The 23,203-nt window shown below is 37.4% G+C and overlaps 1 long non-coding RNA gene across 2 annotated transcripts in view; it reads left to right on the forward strand.

The window, feature by feature from the left end:
- LOC129440914 (uncharacterized) overlaps positions 1 to 22,963 on the forward strand; it is a 54,881-nt gene extending 31,918 nt beyond the window's left edge. The window contains exon 4 of one of the 2 annotated variants that reach the window (XR_012365508.1): positions 22,491 to 22,963. This is a non-coding gene — a long non-coding RNA (uncharacterized lncRNA). The remainder of the gene's footprint in view (positions 1 to 22,490) is intronic. The other variant, XR_012365507.1, reaches the window with a different exon arrangement.
- The last annotated feature ends 240 nt before the right edge of the window (positions 22,964 to 23,203 follow it).

Here is a 23,203-nt window from a genome sequence, read left to right on the forward strand (position 1 = left end):
TAGGACAACCGGAAAGCATTTTGCCCCTTCAGGTCATCCTACCTGTTTAATTTAAACTAGTAGGACAACCTGAAAGCATTTTGCACCTTCAGGTCATCCTACCTGTTTAATTTAAACTAGTAGGACAACCGGAAAGCATTTTGCATCTTCAGGTCATCGTACCTGTTTAATTTAAACTAGTAGGACAACCGGAAAGCATTTTGCATCTTCAGGTCATCGTACCTGTTTAATTTAAACTAGTAGGACAATCTGAAAGCATTTTGCACCTTCAGGTCATCCTACCTGTTTAATTTAAACTAGTAGGACAACCGGAAAGCATTTTGCCCCTTCAGGTCATCCTACCTGTTTAATTTAAACTAGTAGGACAACCTGAAATCATTTTGCACCTTCAGGTCATCCTACCTGTTTAATTTAAACTAGTAGGACAACCGGAAAGCATTTTGCACCTTCAGGTGATCGTACCTGTTTAGTTTAAACTGCTAGGACAACCTGAAAGCATTTTGCACCTTCAGGTCATCCTACCTGTTTAATTTAAACTAGTGGGACAATCTGACAGCATTTGGTACAGTCAGATTATCCTCCATGTTTATTTATACTAGTAGGACAACCCGACAGCATTTGGTACAGTCAGGTTATCCTCCACATTTATTTATACTAGTAGGACAACCCGACAGCATTTGGTACAGTCAGGTTATCCTTCATGTTTAATTATACTAGTAGGGCAATCTGAAAGCATTGTGCATCTTAAGGTCATCCTACCTGTTTAATTTAAACTAGTAAGACAACCTGAAAGCATTTTGCACCTTCAGGTCATCCTACCTGTTTAATTTAAACTAGTAGGACAAACTGAAAGCATTTTGCACCTTCAGGACATCGTTCATGTTTAATTTATACTAGTAGGACAATCTGACAGCATTTGGTACAGTCAGGTTATCCCACATGTTTAATTTATACTAATAGCACAATCGTGGGCAGTGGGCAGATGCCTCTAATCTGCACGGGAAATGAACGACCCCGCCTTCCATGAGTTTCCTGCTGCCTTGCAGGTTGGCCTTGTCTGGTCAAAGGCTATGGGAGTAAATCCTAATAGAAAATCCGGTACGGAGACCCTTATACTAGTAGGACAATCTGACAGGATTTTGTACAGTCAGGTCATCCTACCTCTTTAATTTAGACTAGTAGGACAACCTGACAGCATATTGTACAGTCAGGTCATCCTAGCTGTTTAATTTATACCAGTAGGACAACCCGGCAGCATTTGGTATAGTCAGGTTATCCTCCATGTTTAATTTATACTAGTAGGACAATCTGAAAGCATTTTGCACATTCAGGTCATCCTACATTTGAAATCTATACTAGTAGGACAATCTGAAAGCATTTTGCACCTTCAGGTCATCCAACCTGTTTAATTTAAACTAGTAGGACAACCTGAAAGCATTTTGCACTTTCAGGTCATCCTACCTGTTTAATTTATAGTAATAGGACAATCTGAAAACATTTTGCACCTTCAGGTCATCCTACCTGTTTAATTTAAACTAGTAGGACAACCGGAAAGCATTTTGCCCCTTCAGGTCATCCTACCTGTTTAATTTAAACTAGTAGGACAACCTGAAAGCATTTTGCACCTTCAGGTCATCCTACCTGTTTAATTTAAACTAGTAGGACAACCGGAAAGCATTTTGCATCTTCAGGTCATCGTACCCGTTTAATTTAAACTAGTAGGACAATCTGAAAGTATTTTGCACCTTCAGGTCATCCTACCTGTTTAATTTAAACTAGTAGGACAACCGGAAAGCATTTTGCCCCTTCAGGTCATCCTACCTGTTTAATTCAAACTAGTAGGACAATCTGAAAGCATTTTTCACCTTCAGGTCATCCTACCTGTTTAATTTATAGTAATAGGACAATCTGACAGCATTTGGTACAGTCAGGTTATCCTCCATGTTTAACTTATACTAGTAGGACGATCTGAAAGCATTTTGCAGCTTCAGGTCATCCTACCTGTTTAATTCAAACTAGTAGGACAATCTGAAAGCATTTTGCACCTTCAGGTCATCCTACATTTTAAATCTATACTAGTAGGAGAACCTGAAAGCATTTTGCACCTTCAGGTCATCCTACCTGTTTAATTTATAGTAATAGGACAATCTGACAGCATTTGGTACAGTCAGGTTATCCTCCATGTTTAACTTATACTAGTAGGACAATCTGAAAGCATTTTGCACTTTCAGGTCATCCTACCCGTTTAACTTATACTAGTAGGACAATCTGAAAGCATTTTGCACCTTCAGGTCATCCTACCTGTTTAATTTAACCAAGCAGTTAAACAGCGGATGATATAGATCTGCAGAAGATGATTGGTTGATGAACACAGGTAATCTCCGCACATACACTTTTTTTAATGTCCCAGATATAACAAGACGATTAACTTTACTTTCCTTGTAGGTAAACAGATGATGACGACGACAGACTACCACACCTTCAGGTCATCCTACCTCTTCAATTTATACTAGTAGGACAATCTAACAGCATTTTGCACCTTCAGGTCATCCTACTTGTTTAATTTATACTAGTAGGACAATCTGAAAGCATTTGGTACAGTCAGGTTATCCTCCATGTTTAATTTATACTAGTAGGACAATCTGAAAGCATTTTGCACCTTCAGGTCATCCTACCTGTTTAATTTAAACTAGTAGGACAACCTGAAATAATTTTGTACCTTCAGGTCATCCTACCTGTTTAATTAATAGTAATAGGACAATCTGACAGCATTTGGTACAGTCAGGTTATCCTTCATGTTTAACTTATACTAATAGGACAATCTGAAAACATTTTGCACCTTCAGGTCATCCTCCATGTTTAATTTATACTAGTAGGACAATCTGAAAGCATTTTGCACCTTCAGGTCATCCTACCTGTTTAATTTAAACTAGTAGGACAACCGGAAATCATTTTGCACCTTCAGGTCATCCTACCTGTTTAATTTAAACTAGTAGGACAAACTGAAAGCATTTTGCACCTTCAGGACATCGTTCATGTTTAATTTATACTAGTAGGACAATCTGACAGCATTTGGTACAGTCAGGTTATCCCACATGTTTAATTTATACTAATAGCACAATCGTGGGCAGTGGGCAGATGCCTCTAATCTGCACGGGAAATGAACGACCCCGCCTTCCATGAGTTTCCTGCTGCCTTGCAGGTTGGCCTTGTCTGGTCAAAGGCTATGGGAGTAAATCCAAATAGAAAATCCGGTACCGAGACCCTTATACGAGTAGGACAATCTGACAGGATTTTGTACAGTCAGGTCATCCTACCTCTTTAATTTAGACTAGTGGGACAACCTGACAGCATATTGTACAGTCAGGTCGTCCTGGCTGTTTAATTTATGCTAGTAGGACAACCCGGCAGCATTTGGTATAGTCAGGTTATCCTCCATGTTTAATTTATACTAGTAGGACAATCTGAAAGCATTTTGCACATTCAGGTCATCCTACATTTGAAATCTATACTAGTAGGACAATCTGAAAGCATTTTGCACCTTCAGGTCATCCAACCTGTTTAATTTAAACTAGTAGGACAACCTGAAAGCATTTTGCACTTTCAGGTCATCCTACCTGTTTAATTTATAGTAATAGGACAATCTGAAAACATTTTGCACCTTCAGGTCATCCTACCTGTTTAATTTAAACTAGTAGGACAACCGGAAAGCATTTTGCCCCTTCAGGTCATCCTACCTGTTTAATTTAAACTAGTAGGACAACCTGAAAGCATTTTGCACCTTCAGGTCATCCTACCTGTTTAATTTAAACTAGTAGGACAACCGGAAAGCATTTTGCATCTTCAGGTCATCGTACCTGTTTAATTTAAACTAGTAGGACAATCTGAAAGCATTTTGCACCTTCAGGTCATCCTACCTGTTTAATTTAAACTAGTAGGACAACCGGAAAGCATTTTACCCCTTCAGGTCATCCTACCTGTTTAATTTAAACTAGTAGGACAACCTGAAAGCATTTTGCACCTTCAGGTCATCCTACCTGTTTAATTTAAACTAGTAGGACAACCGGAAATCATTTTGCACCTTCAGGTCATCCTACCTGTTTAATTTAAACTAGTAGGACAAACTGAAAGCATTTTGCACCTTCAGGACATCGTTCATGTTTAATTTATACTAGTAGGACAATCTGACAGCATTTGGTACAGTCAGGTTATCCCACATGTTTAATTTATACTAATAGCACAATCGTGGGCAGTGGGCAGATGCCTCTAATCTGCACGGGAAATGAACGACCCCGCCTTCCATGAGTTTCCTGCTGCCTTGCAGGTTGGCCTTGTCTGGTCAAAGGCTATGGGAGTAAATCCAAATAGAAAATCCGGTACCGAGACCCTTATACTAGTAGGACAATCTGACAGGATTTTGTACAGTCAGGTCATCCTACCTCTTTAATTTAGACTAGTAGGACAACCTGACAGCATATTGTACAGTCAGGTCATCCTAGCTGTTTAATTTATACTAGTAGGACAACCCGGCAGCATTTGGTATAGTCAGGTTATCCTCCATGTTTAATTTATACTAGTAGGACAATCTGAAAGCATTTTGCACATTCAGGTCATCCTACATTTGAAATCTATACTAGTAGGACAATCTGAAAGCATTTTGCACCTTCAGGTCATCCAACCTGTTTAATTTAAACTAGTAGGACAACCTGAAAGCATTTTGCACTTTCAGGTCATCCTACCTGTTTAATTTATAGTAATAGGACAATCTGAAAACATTTTGCACCTTCAGGTCATCCTACCTGTTTAATTTAAACTAGTAGGACAACCGGAAAGCATTTTGCCCCTTCAGGTCATCCTACCTGTTTAATTTAAACTAGTAGGACAACCTGAAAGCATTTTGCACCTTCAGGTCATCCTACCTGTTTAATTTAAACTAGTAGGACAACCGGAAAGCATTTTGCATCTTCAGGTCATCGTACCTGTTTAATTTAAACTAGTAGGACAATCTGAAAGCATTTTGCACCTTCAGGTCATCCTACCTGTTTAATTTAAACTAGTAGGACAACCGGAAAGCATTTTGCCCCTTCAGGTCATCCTACCTGTTTAATTTAAACTAGTAGGACAACCTGAAAGCATTTTGCACCTTCAGGTCATCCTACCTGTTTAATTTAAACTAGTAGGACAACCTGAAATCATTTTGCACCTTCAGGTCATCCTACCTGTTTAATTTAAACTAGTAGGACAACCGGAAAGCATTTTGCACCTTCAGGTGATCGTACCTGTTTAATTTAAACTGCTAGGACAACCTGAAAGCATTTTGCACCTTCAGGTCATCCTACCTGTTTAATTTAAACTAGTGGGACAATCTGACAGCATTTGGTACAGTCAGATTATCCTCCATGTTTATTTATACTAGTAGGACAACCCGACAGCATTTGGTACAGTCAGGTTATCCTTCATGTTTAATTATACTAGTAGGGCAATCTGAAAGCATTGTGCATCTTAAGGTCATCCTACCTGTTTAATTTAAACTAGTAAGACAACCTGAAAGCATTTTGCACCTTCAGGTCATCCTACCTGTTTAATTTAAACTAGTAGGACAACCTGAAAGCATTTTGCACCTTCAGGTCATCCTACCTGTTTAACTTATACTAGTAGAACAATCTGAAAGCATTTTGCACGTTCAGGTCATCCTACCTGTTTAATTTATACTATTAGGACTAGTGAATGGGCACTTAAACAAGATGGCGCCAGTGTGTGTGGCAGGCCGTCTGTTGTCTCTAGTCCTAATCGTGTTTGTGTCGTTTTTACTAACTACTTTTAACAATGTGGACTCTCTACTGGTGTATGATCGCCAGACACTGCTAAACATTAGATCAAATATGCTAATTTATAATTCTGGTGGATCGAAAACCTCACCTCATCTGCACGAGTTACCTGCCTACATCTGCCGAACGCCGTTTCCTGCTCGGAAGAAAAGGCGACATAAACGTCGTGGGAAACGTGGCGGCCTGCTGTTAAAAATTAAAACTCGGCTGGCAGTTTCCCGCAATCTCCGTAGAATATTAGCGGAGTATCAGAAAGATGGCTGCATCTATATTTCCATGCGTTCTTTGGATCCTGTTTACACCTGGCTGGTACCGGTGGTCGACGCCGACATGGAGTCCACGGCTCCCCGTTCATTGTCTCCCCGCTTTCGGAGAGGTGGAGTTAACACAACGTGCTTACGGGTGTTGGATCGTGAGCCCCGGATTACAAATAACCCAGCTCCGGCCAGGATTGCTTTGGTAAACGCCAGATCGCTGGTAAATAAAACCTTTATTTTAAATGACTTTTACACCTCAAATAACTTGGATCTAATGTGCGTGACTGAAACCTGGATGAATGAGGGCGAGTTAAGCCCCTTTTCAGAGGTTTTACCTTTAAACTGTAACTTTTTTAACTCTCCACGACTTACAGGACGAGGTGGAGGAATTGTGATTGTTTTTAAGGAACAATTAAAATGCCGGCGTATGATGTGCAACTTCTACTCAAGCTTTGAGCTGATTGTATTTGAGCTGAAACAACCTGACCCAGTGCTTTGCGCTGTGATCTATCGTCCTCCTAAATACCATAAGGACTTCATAAACGACTTTTCAGATTTCCTGGCTGAAATCATGCCGAAGTATGACAGAATTTTAATTGTGGGAGATTTTAACATCCATATCTGTTGTCCCTCCAAGCCATTGGTTAAAGACTTCTTAAATCTCACGGAGTCATTTAACTTGATGCAGTTTGTGACTAGCTCTACACATGAGCATGGACACACTTTGGACCTGGTTTTATCGTGTGGTTTACCTGTTAACAATATCAATGTTTGTGATGCTACTTTTTCTGACCACATGCCTGTGTTATTCGAGATTCCTTGTTCCTGTAGTCCTAAACCATGTGCCCCTGCTCGTCGCTGTCGCTCGTTTAACTCTTTAACTGCAGATCTGTTTACTGATGTTTTTAATAGCACAAATATGGCCTTCTCAGTGTCCACTCAGCAGTATAATACTGATGAGTTAACATCATTATTTTATACTGATTGTGAGAATGCACTTGACATTGCTGCCCCTTTCAGGACTATTCCTGCTAAGCCAAAATCTGAACCATGGTTAAATGACATTACCCGTGCTGCTAGGCATGAGTGCAGGAGAGCTGAACGCCAGTGGAAAAAAGATCGGCTGCAGGTTTCATCTGGTATCTTGAAAGACAGTTTGTTTAAATATCAGAAAACTGTAAAAATGGAAAAGTCTAAGTATTTCTCAAATGTCATCGCAAATAATGCTCATAAACCTCGTGTTCTGTTTAACACGATTAATTCTGTGTTAAATACACCTCAACAAATGAGTTTGGAATTTTCCAAAGAAACATGCGAAAACTTCTTGCAGTTTTTTATTGACAAGATTGTGACTGTTAGAGGCAATATTGTTCATCCTTCTGCTGAAATGTCTTCGTTCTCTATGTGCTCTTTTGTTTTTAATCAATTTGAGCCAGTGTCTCTTGCGGGTTTAAAAGACATCATTGACACAATGAATCCATCTGTTTGTCCCTCAGACATCATCTCCCCAGTTTTCCTAAAAAAGGTTTTTGAAACCCTTGGCCCTAACATACAAATGATTGTAAATAGTAGTCTCATTAATGGAATTGTACCCTTACATTTTAAACACGCAGTAGTGGAACCCCTGAAGAAAAAACCTAACCTGGATTCATCGGTTCTTGCAAATTTCAGACCCATTTCGAAACTCCCGTTCATTTCTAAAATATTGGAGAAAGTAGTTTTTAAACAATTACTGTCCTTTCTAGACTTACATGGCTTGCAAGAACTTTATCAATCTGGTTTTAAATCACTTCACAGCACAGAAACGGCCCTGTTAAAAGTTTACAATGATTTATTAATGGCCACTGATGCAGGTAACTATGCTATTCTTATGCTATTAGATCTTACCGCTGCATTTGACACCATAGATCACAATATTCTAATCTCTCGCCTTGAGCATTGTGTTGGTATAAAGGGTGCTGCGTTACAGTGGTTTAGATCTTATCTGGGTGATAGAACTTTTTCGGTACGCCTTGGGGAGTTTGTGTCTTCTACTGCATCTCTTGTATGTGGAGTCCCTCAGGGTTCCATTCTTGGACCCATTTTATTTTCTTTATATATATTACCTTTAGGGTCCATATTTAGGAAACATGGCATTTCGTTTCACTGTTACGCAGATGACTCGCAACTCTATCTACCTTTGAAACGAAACAATGCAAACTCTATAGCACCTTTGTTGAGATGTCTTGAGGAGGTTAAAGCTTGGATGGCCTCCAATTTCTTAAAGTTTAATGAAGATAAAACTGAAATCATTTTGTTTAAACCTGGTGGAACCATCAATACCCCCGATGTAGATCTGGGTGACTTAAAGTCATATGTGAAGCCCGTTGTAAAAAACCTGGGTGTTTTAATGGACGGTGACTTTAAACTAGATAAACAGATTAATTTGGTAGTTAAATCGTGTTTTTATCAGTTAAGGCAATTATCTAAAGTCAAGTCATTTTTATCTTTCACTGATTTTGAGAGGGTCATCCATGCTTTTATATCATCCCGTCTGGACTATTGTAATAGTCTCTATGTGGGCATTGATAAGACATCCCTAACACGCTTGCAGAGGGTACAAAATGCAGCTGCACGTTTATTAACTGGGACACGTAAACGAGACCACATTACACCTATTTTAGCTTCTCTTCACTGGTTGCCCATTCCTTTTAGAATTGATTTCAAGATTTTACTTTTAGTTTTTAAATCATTAAACAACAATGCTCCAAAATACATTTCAAATCTATTACAGCCATATGCTCCATCTAGAGCACTTAGGTCTGCTGGGCAGCTGCTTTTAGTCTCCCCCAATGCAAGATTGAAGAGCAGAGGTGAACGTGCCTTTGCAGTAGCGGGCCCGAAACTATGGAATAATTTACCTTTGTACATTAGGCAGGCACCTTCACTTACTGTTTTTAAATCTTATTTAAAAACATATTTGTATAGTGCAGCATATAACGCAGTATGAGAGCTACTTGTTAGGAGTTATTTTTAAGTGTGTATTACTGATTACTGTTGTCTTTATTGGATATTTTATTGTATTTTTATTTTATTGTGTTTTTAATTTTTTATCTTATATTTATTTTATGCTTTTAATTTTCTGTTTATTTTATACTGTATGTACAGCACTTTGGTGAACACCTGCTGTTTTAAAAAGGTGCTCTATAAATAAACTTTGACTTGACTTTGACTTAGGACAATCTGAAATCATTTTGCACCTTCAGGTCATCCTCCATGTTTAACTTATACTAATAGGACAATCTGAAAACATTTTGCACCTTCAGGTCATCCTACCTGTTTAATTTAAACTAGTAGGACAACCGGAAAGCATTTTGCCCCTTCAGGTCATCCTACCTGTTTAATTTAAACTAGTAGGACAACCTGAAAGCATTTTGCACCTTCAGGTCATCCTACCTGTTTAATTTAAACTAGTAGGACAACCGGAAAGCATTTTGCATCTTCAGGTCATCGTACCTGTTTAATTTAAACTAGTAGGACAATCTGAAAGCATTTTGCCCCTTCAGGTCATCCTACCTGTTTAATTTAAACTAGTAGGAAAACCTGAAAGCATTTTGCACCTTCAAGTCATCCTACCTGTTTAATTTAAACTAGTAGGACAACCTGAAAGCATTTTGCACCTTCAGGTCATTCTACCTGTTTAATTTAAACTAGTAGGACAACCGGAAAGCATTTTGCACCTTCAGGTCATCGTACCTGTTTAATTTAAACTGCTAGGACAACCTGAAAGCATTTTTCACCTTCAGGTCATCCTACCTGTTTAATTTAAACTAGTGGGACAATCTGACAGCATTTGGTACAGTCAGATTATCCTCCATGTTTATTTATACTAGTAGGACCACCCGACAGCATTTGGTATAGTCAGGTTATCCTTCACATTTATTTATACTAGTAGGACAACCCGACAGCATTTGGTACAGTCAGGTTATCCTTCATGTTTAATTATACTAGTAGGGCAATCTGAAAGCATTGTGCATCTTAAGGTCATCCTACCTGTTTAATTTAAACTAGTAAGACAACCTGAAAGCATTTTGCACCTTCAGGTCATCCTACCTGTTTAATTTAAACCAGTAGGACAACCGGAAAGCATTTTGCATCTTTAGGTCATCGTACCTGTTTAATTTAAACTAGTAGGACAACCTGACAGCATTTTGCACCTTCAGGTCATCCTACCTGTTTAATTTATACTAATAGCACAATCGTGGGCAGTGGGCAGATGCCTCCCATCTGCACGGGAAATGAATGACCCCGCCTTCCATGAGTTTCCTGCTGCCTTGCAGGTTGGCCTTGTCTGGTCAAAGGCTATGGGAGTAAACCCAAATAGAAAATCCGGTACGGAGACTCTTATACTAGTAGGACAATCTGACAGCATTTTGTACACTCAGGTCATCCTACCTCTTTAATTTACACTAGTAGGAAAACCTGACAGCATATTGTACAGTCAGGTCATCCTAGCTGTTTGGGTTGTACTAGTGGGACGATCTGAAGGCATTTTGCGCCTTCAGGTCGTCCTACCTGTTTGATTCGGACTAGTAGGACGGCCTGGGGGCATTTTGCACCTTCGGGTCGTCCTACCTGTTTGGTTCGGACTAGTAGGACGGCCTGAAGGCATTTTGCACGTTCGGGTCGTCCTACCTGTTTAATTTATAATATTAGGACAATCTGAAAGCATTTTTTACTTTCAGGTCATCCTACCTGTTTAATTTATACTAGTGGGACAAACGGTAACACTTTACAATAAGGGTGCACAAATAATCATGAACTCATGCTTAACTAATGCACAGATAATACTGAATTAATGTATTACTAATGATTATTTAAGCTATTCATTATTCATTAATGATTGCCTCATTAGCAACTAATGAAGAGTCTGTCTGGTTAATATATTAGTTCATATATGAATTATTATTAATTAAATATGTAATTGTGGATTAATTTCATCATCACTTATTTTATAAACTAATAGTGTTAATTAACTTATTAATTACCACAATGAGCCAAAGCCTTATAATTCAGGTAAAATACATTATTAATTACAGCATTAGTAGTGTGTTAATTAATACTATTACTAAATAATGAGTTAATAATGTGCCTCAACAAGTAAAGTCACAACATAGTGATGTATTTGCAAACCATTAGCTAATGATTAATTAATAATTAATGACCATCACTAGAATTTATAAGGGCTATTTGTTGAACACTGTTTCCAGAAACATTGCCAAAAACGCATTTCCATAACACACTACATTTAAACACAACATTAAAACATTTAAAAATAATAATATAAAATGAAATAATATAAAAAGAACACAGTTATCCGTATTAATCTGGCACCCGTGCTAATACATAACACAAATGTAAATTTTTAAGTCCAACCGTTTCAGTCTGTCAGTGGTACAAGTGGATGGTAACAAACTCTGATAGAGAAAAAAAACCTGCACAGACAAATCCAAATTAAACCCTGTGGCTCGTGACGACACATCGATGTCCTAAGACACTAAACGATCGGTTTGTGTGAAAAACCAAACAGTATTTATATTTATATACATTTTTTTTCCTTTATTCATTTTTTTACACTATCCAGAGCAACACGTGGATTCACTTCACCGTCTTATTCATCTAATGTTTAATGGCGGGTTGCGAAACAACTTCATAGGTGCATACCACCCCCTACTGTACTGGGTGCACGGCATGATGGCGCTTATAAACTATACGGGGCTCCCGATACAGTAGGTGGCGGTATGCACCTATGAAGTTGTTTCGCAACCTGCCATTAAACATTAGATGAATAAGACAGTGATGTGGAAAATAAATAAAACGGAGATGTGATGGCACGTGTTGCTCTGGGGATAGTGTTGTATTAGAGGTTAAAAATTATATAAATTCTCTTCGTTTTTTCACACAAACCAATCGTTTCGTGTCTTAGGACATCGATGTGTCGTCCCGAGCCTGTGTGCATGTTTTTCTGTCTACCAGAGTCTGTTACCATCCACTTGTACGACTGACAGACTGAAACGGTTGGATTTAAAAATGTACATGTTTTATGTATTAGCACAGATATCTGTGAGGTAACTGAAAGTGTTGTCTAATTTTGATCAGTGTTCTTTTTGTATTATTTCAATTTATATTATTTTTTAAATGTTTTAATGTTGTGATTAAATGTAGTGTGTTATGGAAATGTGTTTTTGGCAATGTTTTTGGAAACCACCAGTGTTTAATAAATAGCTTTTATAAACTCCAGTGATGGTCTTTCATTATTAATTAATCATTAGCTAATGGTTTGCAAATATATCATTATGTTGTGACTTTACTTGTTGAGGCACATCATTATTAACTCATTATTTAGAAATAGTATTAATTAACACACTACTAATGCCGTAATTAATAATGTATTATTAATGCATGTTAGTTTACCTGTATTATAAGGCTTTGGCTCATTGTGGTAATTAATAAATTAATTAACACTATTAGTTCATAAAATAAGTGATGATGGAATTAATCCACAATTACATATTTAAATTAATAATAATTCATATATGAACTAATATATTAATCAGACAGACTCTTCATTAGTTGCTAATGAGGCAATCATTAATTAATAGCTAATGAATCAATTCACATGTTTTTTGTGATTTTGCCTTTCATTTCCCGTTTTGTCCACAAAAGATAAACATTATTGGAACAATCAAATTGGAATTTTTAAGTGACAGATTGTCTAAGTATTCATCAACACTTTATGTTTGTATAATATCTATACACAGTCACAATCATGGCTGTTTGGAATTGCTTCAGACAAACCAAGTAATTTAGCTGGATATTTTTATACAAATGGTACATGCCCCACCAACATTTTTCATTCATTTATTATACTCCCCAAATCTTAGACATGAGATGTGGGATAGAGTCATGAGAAGAACTTTAGTGACGAGGGGGCCACCTCATGATGAAGATATGGGGTGGGGGGCAAATGTTTAGCTTGTGCTGTTTTGGTCGCCTAATGGTTTCTTTAGTTTCTATGGGAGTCAAAACTAGTTATTTTCTAGCAATAGTCAAAACAAGATATTTCCTAACAAATCTGTTTAAACAAAGTTGTTTTTTGGCCATGGAGCGTTTTTTTTGTTTTGTTTTGTTTTTATTTTTTCGCAGAAATATATGACGGCGGCCTTCAAGAAATTTGCTGAAAAATTCAGGCCAATGGTCATTTTCATTTATTACACTGAAGGGAAGCAGCTGTGAAACCAGATGATTACGTTTTCATCAAAGTCATCCAACAAAAAAAACCTGGTCCAGCCCGAAGTTGGACGGTCCCTATCAGGTCTTTATTACCACACCTACAGCAGTGAAGATTGCAGAAAGACCTTTGTAGATACATCTCAGCCACATCAAGAGACTGAAAGCTCTGGAAAGCTCAACCCTGGATGCGGACTAGTGGGGAAAACTAGGCTACAAAGGGGGGCAGCCTTTTTAGTAGGCTGTGTATCGTATAGAGATACTCAGATTAGCTGGCCATCTCAAACCTAGTGAAGAAACCAACTGATCCCTTTTCCGCCGTTTTAGGAGCCTACAGAGCAGAAGAAAAATGGCTGACAGTTTGAAGATGTTCATCGTAATCCTGGCAATCGTGCTGGTGTGTGAGGTAGACCCTGGTGGGACGAAGAGAAACAACAAAAGAATGAGGAGAAACTGAGAGGAATGGAGTAGTCAAGAAAGAGGAATGGATCAACAGAATGGAAACTACCAGAACACCTACGAGATCAATATGTGGTATCGTTATGTGAAGTACGTCGCACGGAGTGGAAATCACACAAACTGCTACGTTTGTTCAAAGATGCCCAAGTCAGGAAAGAATCCGCATGTGGAACCAGAACCGGTATTGAATACCAACGATTTGTTTCCTGAGTGTTTGACATCTGCATATACACCAGTACTTTTGAATGCCATTTTAAAGTATCGCCTGCCACCTCCAGTGGATTTAAACACACTGACTTTTAAGAACCTTAAGAACCTGCCAGAAGATGTAAGTGTTAGAATGTATTGTCCTATTCATGTTTCACCAAGAACAAAGTTCATCTGTTTTGAAAATAATCTAACATTGGGTGTTGTCAACGGCTACCTTGGAAGAGTTCCAGAGCAGAACTGTCACATCATGCACATGTATGATGGAACTTGAAGACCGTATGGTGCGTGACCAGTTGACCGCCTCCCTCGGAGGTGTCTGCGGGATTATCGGAGCAAGTTGTTGCAGTTTCATTCCTGCGCATGATGCAGACGGGGCAATTATTGAACAGGCCAACAACAATGTCACAAAGTTGCGCGATGCCATGGAAAAGGACTATGTAAAACTGAGGTTATATGACGCAATGGTTGTTTGGAGGATCTTGGTGGGAGAAACTGTTGAAAATATTAGTTCCAATATTATCTGCTCCACCATTGTAATGAATTGAAGCCAAAAATGTCCGACCACGGTCGCCGCCATGTTACATAAAAACGTCAGTTTGGAGCCGAGGCATGCGCAGAAGGAATCGTCCGTGAAGCCAGAGGCGGAGCCGCGGTATCAAACTTCCGCCCAAACGCTCGCGCGGCCAATTCAACCACTCCAATCATAACGACACGCCCCGTTTCTATAGCATCAAATTACAAGCTAAAATGAAACTTATCACAAAAATGAACACTTGAACATATATCAGTGTGATGACAACTACTTGAAAGGACCAAAACCATCTTTCGAAAACCTTTATTGGAAGTGTAAATATTTTTTTTATTTAGAGCATAGTCCCATTCATTTGAATCGAGAGGGCGGGGTTATGACTTGTACTGCAGCCAGCCACCAGGGGGCGATCAAAGAGCCAGAGGCTTCACTTTTCAAGGCTTATGAGGCACACCCGGTTACAACCCGAAGTAAAACGACATTATAAATGATAAACAGGAGGGAATGTTGGAAAAAATGTATTTCTTATTACATATTTGAATGTTTTATGTTACCATTTATAAATGTATAATCAATGGTTTAGATTTATGAATATATAATAATTTGCTTAGAATCATATTAAGTCTACTTAGAAAAACTGCCACGGTAAAATAGTGCGTACAATGTTCTTTTGTTATCATATGACCTTTGGTAACTGCATCATCAAGCTGCATCATCAAGTTACTATCTTATTTTGGAAAAATGTAATCAATCCTATTTAATCCTATTAAATGTGTGATGTTGTTACAATTGTGAAAGTCTGTGAGGTTTCGACCTTCGGAATGAACGGAGTGAACCAGTGATTAAAACCTAAATAATTACAGTCCCGCAGGGAGCCTCAAGTCGAGGGACAGTTGAATGTTTCCTGATGAGACATCTCAATCTGGGTACTCCCTGCAGAATATTACTACCCCATTCGTGGTCTGAGTGTGTCTTATTTTTGTTAAAGGATTAGTCCATTTTCTTAAAAGAAAAATCCAGATAATTTACTCACCACCATGTCATCCAAAATGTTGATGTCTTTCTTTGTTCAGTCGAGAAGAAATTATGTTTTTTGAAGAAAACATTGCAGAATTTTTCTAATTTTAATGTACTTTAATAGAACCCAACATTTAATACTTAATTCAATACTTAACAGTTTTTTTCAACGGAGTTTCAAAGGACCACAAACAATCCCAAACGAGGCACAAGGGTCCCATCCAGCGAAACGACCGTCACCTCCGACAACAAAAACAACAAATATACACTTTTAAAGCACAACTTCTCGTCGTGTAGATCCGGTCGTGATGCGCCAGCTGACCCCACTACGTCACCGCAATACGTCAGCACGTCGAGAGGTCACAGAGGACCAACGCGAAACTCCGCCCCAGTGTTTACATGTGTTGAGAAAGAGGACCGTTCCTACGTTGTTGTATGTCAACTGATACTAATTAATATCTTTGTGGCAGTTTATTGTTTAAAATGGTCCGCAAATGTGCGTTTTATATATGTAACACGTGACCTCCCTACGTCACTACGCATTTACGTTAGATCGGGCTGGACCGGACCTTGACGAAAAATTGTGGTTTAAAAGTATATATTTTTTATTTTTCTTGTCAAAAATGACAATCGTTTCGCTAGATAAGACCCTTATGCCTCGTTTGGGATTGTTTATAGTCCTTTGAAACTCCGTTGAAAAAAACCGTTACGTGTTGAGTTAAGTATTAAATGTTGGGTTCTATTAAAGTCCATTAAAATTAGAAAAATTCTGCAAGGTTTTCTTCAAAAAACATAATTTCAAGTTATGAACAAAGGAAGACATCAACATTTTGGATGACATGGTGGTGAGTAAATTATCTGGATTTTTCTTTTAAGAAAATGGAATATTCCTTTAAGGTTCATAAGTATTTTAAACCTGACAATCCTACCTGTTTAACTTATACTAGTAGGACAATCTGAAAGCATTTTGCACTTTCAGGTTATCCTACCTGTTTAATTTATACTAGTAGGACAATCTGACAGCATTTTGCACCTTCGGGTCATCCTACCTGTTTAATTTAAACTAGTAGGACAACCTGAAAGCATTTTGCACATTCAGGTCATCCTACCTGTTTAATTTATACTAGTAGGACAATCTGACACCATTTTGCACTTTCAGGTCATCCTACCCGTTTAATTTATACTAGTAGGACAATCTGACAGCATTTTGCACCTTCAGGTCATCCTTCCTGTTTAATTTAAACTAGTAGGACAACCTGGAAGCATTTTGCACCTTCAGGTCATCCTACCTGTTTAATTTATACTAGTAGGACAATCTGACAGCATTTTGCATCTTCAGGTCATCCTACCTGTTTAATTGAATATAGTAGGACAGTCTGAAAGTATTTTGCACCATCAGGTCATCCTACCTGTTTAATTTATACTAGTAGGACAATTTGAAAGCATTTTGCACCTTCAGGTCATCCTACCTGTTTAACTTATACTAGTAGGACAATCTGAAAGCATTTTGCACTTTCAGGTCATCCTACCTGTTTGTTTTATGTTAGTAGGACAATCTGACAGCATTGTGCACCTTCAGGTCATCCTACCTGTTTAATTTAAACTAGTAGGACAACCTGGAAGCATTTTGCACCTTTAGGTCATCCTACCTGTTTAATTGAATATAGTAGGACAATCTGAAAGCATTTTGCATCTTCAGGTCATCCTACCTGTTTAATTTATACTAGTAGGACAATTTAAAAGCATTTTGCACCTTCAGGTCATCCTACCTGTTTAATTTATACTAGTAGGACAATTTGAAAGCATTTTGCACCTTCAGGTCATCCTACCTGTTTAATTATACTAGTAGGACAATCTGAAAGCATTTTGCACTTTCAGGTCATCCTACCTGTTTGTTTTATGTTAGTAGGACAATCTGACAGCATTTTGCACCTTCAGGTCATCCTACCTGTTTAATTTAAACTAGTAGGACAACCTGGAAGCATTTTGCACCTTCAGGTCATCCTACCTGTTTAATTTATACTAGTAGGAAAATCTGACAGCATTTTGCACTTTCAGGTCATCCTACCTGTTTAATTGAAAATAGTAGGAAAACCTAACAGCATATTGTACAGTCAGGTCATCCTAGCTGTTTAATTTATAATAGTAGGACATACCGGCAGCATTTGGTACAGTCAGGTCATTCTACCTCTTTAATTTACACTAGTAGGACAACCTGACAGCATATTGTACAGTCAGGTCATCCTAGCTGTTTAAATTATAATAGTAGGACATACTATCTGTTTAACTTATACTAATAGGACAATCTGAAAGCATTTTGCACGTTCAGGTCATCCTACCTGTTTAATTTAGGACAATCTGAAAGCATTTTGCACTTTCAGGTCATCCTACCTGTTAAATTTATACTAGTAGGACAATCTTACAGCATTTGGTACAGTCAGGTTATCCTCCATGTTTATTTAAACTAGTAGGACAACCCGACAGCATTTGGTACAGTCAGGTTATCCTCCATGTTTAATTATACTAGTAGGACAATCTGACAGCATTATGCACCTTCAGGTCATCCTACCTGTTTAATTTAAACTAGTAAGACAACCTGAAAGCATTTTGCACATTCAGGTCATCCTACCTGTTTAATTTAAACTAGTAGGACAACCTGGAAGCATTTTGCACCTTCAGGTCATCCTACCTGTTTAATTCATACTAGTAGGACAACCTGAAAGCATTTTGCACCTTCAGGTCATCCTACCTGTTTAATTTAAACTAGTAGGACAACCTGAAAGCATTTTGCACAATCAGGTCATCCTACCTGTTTAATTTATACTAGTAGGACAATCTAACAGCATTTTGCATTTTCATGTCATCCTACCTGTTTAATTTATACTAGTAGGACAATCTGACAGCATTTGGTACAGTCAGGTTATCCTCCATGTTTATTTATACTAGTAGGAAAACCCGCCAGCATTTGGTACAGTCAGGTTATCCTCCATGTTAAATTATACTAGTAGGACAATCTGAAAGCATTTTGCACGTTCAGGTCATCCTACCTGTTTAATTTATACTAGTAAGACAATCTGACAGCATTTGGTACAGTCAGGTTATCCTCCATGTTTATTTATACTAGTAGGAAAACCCGACAGCATTTGGTACAGTCAGGTTATCCTCCATGTTAAATTAGACTAGTAGGACAATCTGAAAGCATTTTGCACGTTCAGGTCATCCTACCTGTTTAATTTATACTAGTAGGACAATCTGAAAACATTTTGCACTTTCAGGTCATCCTACCTGTTTAATTTATACTAGTAAGACAATGTGACAGCATTTGGTACAGTCAGGTTATCCTCCATGTTTATTTTTACTAGTAGGACAATCTGACAGCATTTGGTACAGTCAGGTTATCCTCCATGTTTAATTTATACTAGTAGGAAAACCCGACAGCATTTGGTACTGTCAGGTTATCCTCCATGTTAAATTATACTAGTAGGACAATCTGAAAGCATTTTGCACGTTCAGGTCATCCTACCTGTTTAATTTATACTAGTAGGACAATCTGAAAACATTTTGCACTTTCAGGTCATCCTACCGGTTTAATTTATACTAGTAACCCAGCTAACAGAAAAAAGTTCTAAGAACGTTCCCTGAAAGTTCTTTACGTTCCCAAAAACGTTCTGCCAACGTTAAAAGTGTCCAGTTTTCTTGACGTTCTAAGAACGTTTTTGTGTTGTCTCAACGTTAGAGGAATGTTACATTTTACCATTTTTAAACGTTATGACAATGTCATGTTTTAATGTTCACACAATGTTCAAAACAACAACTGTTTATTATATTGACTTGTTTAATTGTTATGTAAATGATAGAGAAACATTGCATTTTATTATATTTATTTTTTATATTTATATTATTTTATTATATTTATTATATATTATATATTTATTATATATTATATATCTATTATATATAAGTTTAGATGTTGATGTTTTGTTTCATTTTAAGTCACCATTATTGTGATTAGTGTTCATTTTAGTTGGGCTCTTGAGCCTTGTCTTTTGCTTGCTAGTTTTTTCCCTGATTGTATCAACCTTTTGTCAATACACCACATTTGTTCTGGTTGTATTAACTTTTTGTTAATACACCACATTTGCTACGAACATGCCAAGCCAGCAGTGCAATTCCGTGGTGTGGTGGCCGGTACACAATGGCAAAAAATCATCCCTAATTCATTTACTAATCAAAACTTTATTTTCTGTCAAAAATGTAAATGAGATCCAGCACTTTCACAGCAGTTTGTCACCAAGGAGTTCCAGAAACCTTGGACAAAAAACACCCGCCGTACAACTGGGATGCACAAACACCAAGAACCAGACCACGAATCTCAACCATGGTGACAACCAAATGAAAAACTTCATGCTGCAATGCATGCTGGGTATTAACAAATTACAAATCTCATTCAGGACTCCCAGCATGCACTGCAGCATGGATAAATAATGATTTTTTTTTCCAATTTTCTTTGTCACCATGGTTGAGGTTCATAGTCTGATTCTTGATGTTTGTGCATCCCAGTTATACAGCAGATATTTTTTGTCCAAAGTTTCTTAAACTCCTTAATGACAAACTGCTGTGAAAGAGCTGGATCTCATTTACATTATTGACAGAAAATAAACTTTTGATTAGTAAATTAATTAGGGATGATTTTTTACCATTATGTACCAACCACCACACCACAAAATTACACTACTAACTTAACATGTTCATAACAAATGTGGTGTATTAACAAAAAGTTAACACAACCAGGAAAAAACTAGCAAGCAAAAGACAAGGCTCAAGAGCCCAACTAAAATGAACACTAATCACAATAATGGTGACTTAAAATGAAACAAAACATCAACATCTAAACTTATATATAATAGATATATAATATATTATAAATATATAATATATAATAAATATAATAAAATAATATAAATATAAAAAATAAATATAATAAAATGCAATGTTTCTCTATCATTTACATAACAATTAAACAAGTCAATATAATAAACAGTTGTTGTTTTAAACATTGTGTGAACATTAAAACATGACATTGTCATAACGTTTAAAAATGGTAAAATGTAACATTCCTCTAACGTTGAGACAACACAAAAACGTTCTTAGAACGTCAAGAAAACTGGACACTTTTAACGTTGGCAGAACGTTTTTGGGAACGTAAAGAACTTTCAGGGAACGTTCTTAGAACTTTTTTCTGTTAGCTGGGAAGACAATGTGACAGCATTTGGAACAGTCAGGTTATCCTCCATGTTTATTTATACTAGTAGGACAATCTGACAGCATTTGGTACAGTCAGGTTATCCTCCATGTTTAATTTATACTAGTAGGAAAACCCGACAGCATTTGGTACAGTCAGGTTATCCTCCATGTTAAATTATACTAGTAGGACAATCTGAAAGCATTTTGTACAGTCAGGTTATCCTTCATGTTTATTTATACTAGTAGGACAATCTGACAGCATTTGGTAGAGTCAGGTTATCCTCCATGTTTATTTATACTAGTAGGACAACCCGACAGCATTTGGTACAGTCAGGTTATCCTACCTGTCCTACTTGTTTAAATTAAACAATTTGAAAGCATTTTGCACCTTCGGGTCGTCCTGCCTGTTTAACTTATAATGGTAGGACGATCTGAAGGCGTTTTGCACTTTCAGGTCGTCTTACCTGTTTGTTTTATGTTAGTAGGGCAATCTGACAGCATTTTGGACCTTCAGGTCATCCTACCTGTTTAATTTATACTTGTAGGACAATCTGACAGCATTTTGTACAGTCAGGTTATCCTTCATGTTTATTTATACTAGTAGGACAACCCGACAGCATTTGGTATAGTCAGGTTATCCTCCATGTTTAATTATACTAGTAGGACAATCTGAAAGCATTGTGCACCTTCAGGTCATCCTACCTGTTTAATATATACTAGTAGGACAATCTGAAAACATTTTGCACTTTCAGGTCATCCTACCTGTTTAATTTATACTAGTAGGACAACCCGACAGCATTTGGTACAGTCAGGTTATCCTCCATGTTTAATTATACTAGTAGGACAATCTGAAAGCATTTTGCACTTTCGGGTCATCCTACCTGTTTAATTTATACTAGTAGGACAATCTGACAGCATTTTGTACAGTCAGGTTATCCTTCATGTTTATTTATACTAGTAGGACAATCTGACAGCATTTGGTACAGTCAGGTTATCCTCCATGTTTATTTATACTAGTAGGACAACCTGACAGCATTTGGTACAGTCCGGTTATCCTCCATGTTTAATTATACTAGTAGGACAATCTGACAGCATTTTGCACTTTCAGGTCATCCTACCTGTTTAATTTATACTAGTAGGACAATCTGACAGCATTTGGTACAGTAAGGTTATCCTCCATGTTTAATTATACTAGTAGGACAATCTGAAAACATTTTGCACTTTCAGGTCATCCTACCTGTTTAATTTATACTAGTAGGACAATCTGACAGCATTTTGTACAGTCAGGTTATCCTCCATGTTTATTTATACTAGTAGGACAACCCGACACCATTTGGTACAGTCAGGTTATCCTCCATGTTTAATTATACTAGTAGGACAATCTGAAAGCATTGTGCACCTTCAGGTCATCCTACCTGTTTAATTTAAACTAGTAAGACAATCTGAAAGCATTTAGCACTTTCAGGTCATCCTACTTGATTAATTTATAATATTAGGACAATCTGAAAGCATTTTGCACCTTCATGTCATCCTACCTGTTTAATTTAAACTAGCAGTTAAACAGCAGATGATGTAGATCTGCAGAAGATGATTGGTTGATAAACACAGTAATCTCAGCACTTACACTTTTTTAATGTCCCAGATATAACAAGACGATTAACTTTCCTTTCCTTTTAGGTAAACAGATGATGATGACGACAGATAACCACACTTTCAGGTCATCCTACCTCTTCAATTTATACTAGTAGGACAATCTAAAAGCATTTTGTCAGGTTATCCTCCCTACTCTGTAGGTGGTACTATAATCCCTCCTCTCATTATATACCTAGGGTCTTACTAAACTGGGTGCATGGTTATGGTAGGACAAATAATGCAATGTGTATATAAATCTAATGTCTGTATTGTAACATATTGTGTAGATAATTTGCTCTATTAAAAAATAAAGTTGTCCTCCGAAGAGGGGGGGTGGTGGTGGGCCAAAAAAAGTAGGATAATCTGAAAGCATTTCGCACTTTCAGGTCATCCTACTTGTTTAATTTATACTAGTAGCACAATCTGACAGCATTTGGTATAGTCAGGTTATCCTCCATGTTTATTTATACTAGTAGGACAACCCGACAGCATTTGGTACAGTCAGGTTATCCTCCATGTTTAATTTATACTAGTAGGAAAACCCGACAGCATTTGGTACAGTCAGGTTATCCTCCATGTTTATTTATACTAGTAGGACAACCCGACAGCATTTGGTACAGTCAGGTTATCCTCCATGTTTAATTTATACTAGTAGGACAATCTAACAGCATTTTGCATTTTCATGTCATCCTACCTGTTTAATTTATACTAGTAGGACAATCTGACAGCATTTGGTACAGTCAGGTTATCCTCCATGT

This window comes from Misgurnus anguillicaudatus, chromosome 22 (assembly GCF_027580225.2).
Source record: "Misgurnus anguillicaudatus chromosome 22, ASM2758022v2, whole genome shotgun sequence".
Taxonomy (NCBI): Eukaryota; Metazoa; Chordata; class Actinopteri; order Cypriniformes; family Cobitidae; genus Misgurnus; species Misgurnus anguillicaudatus.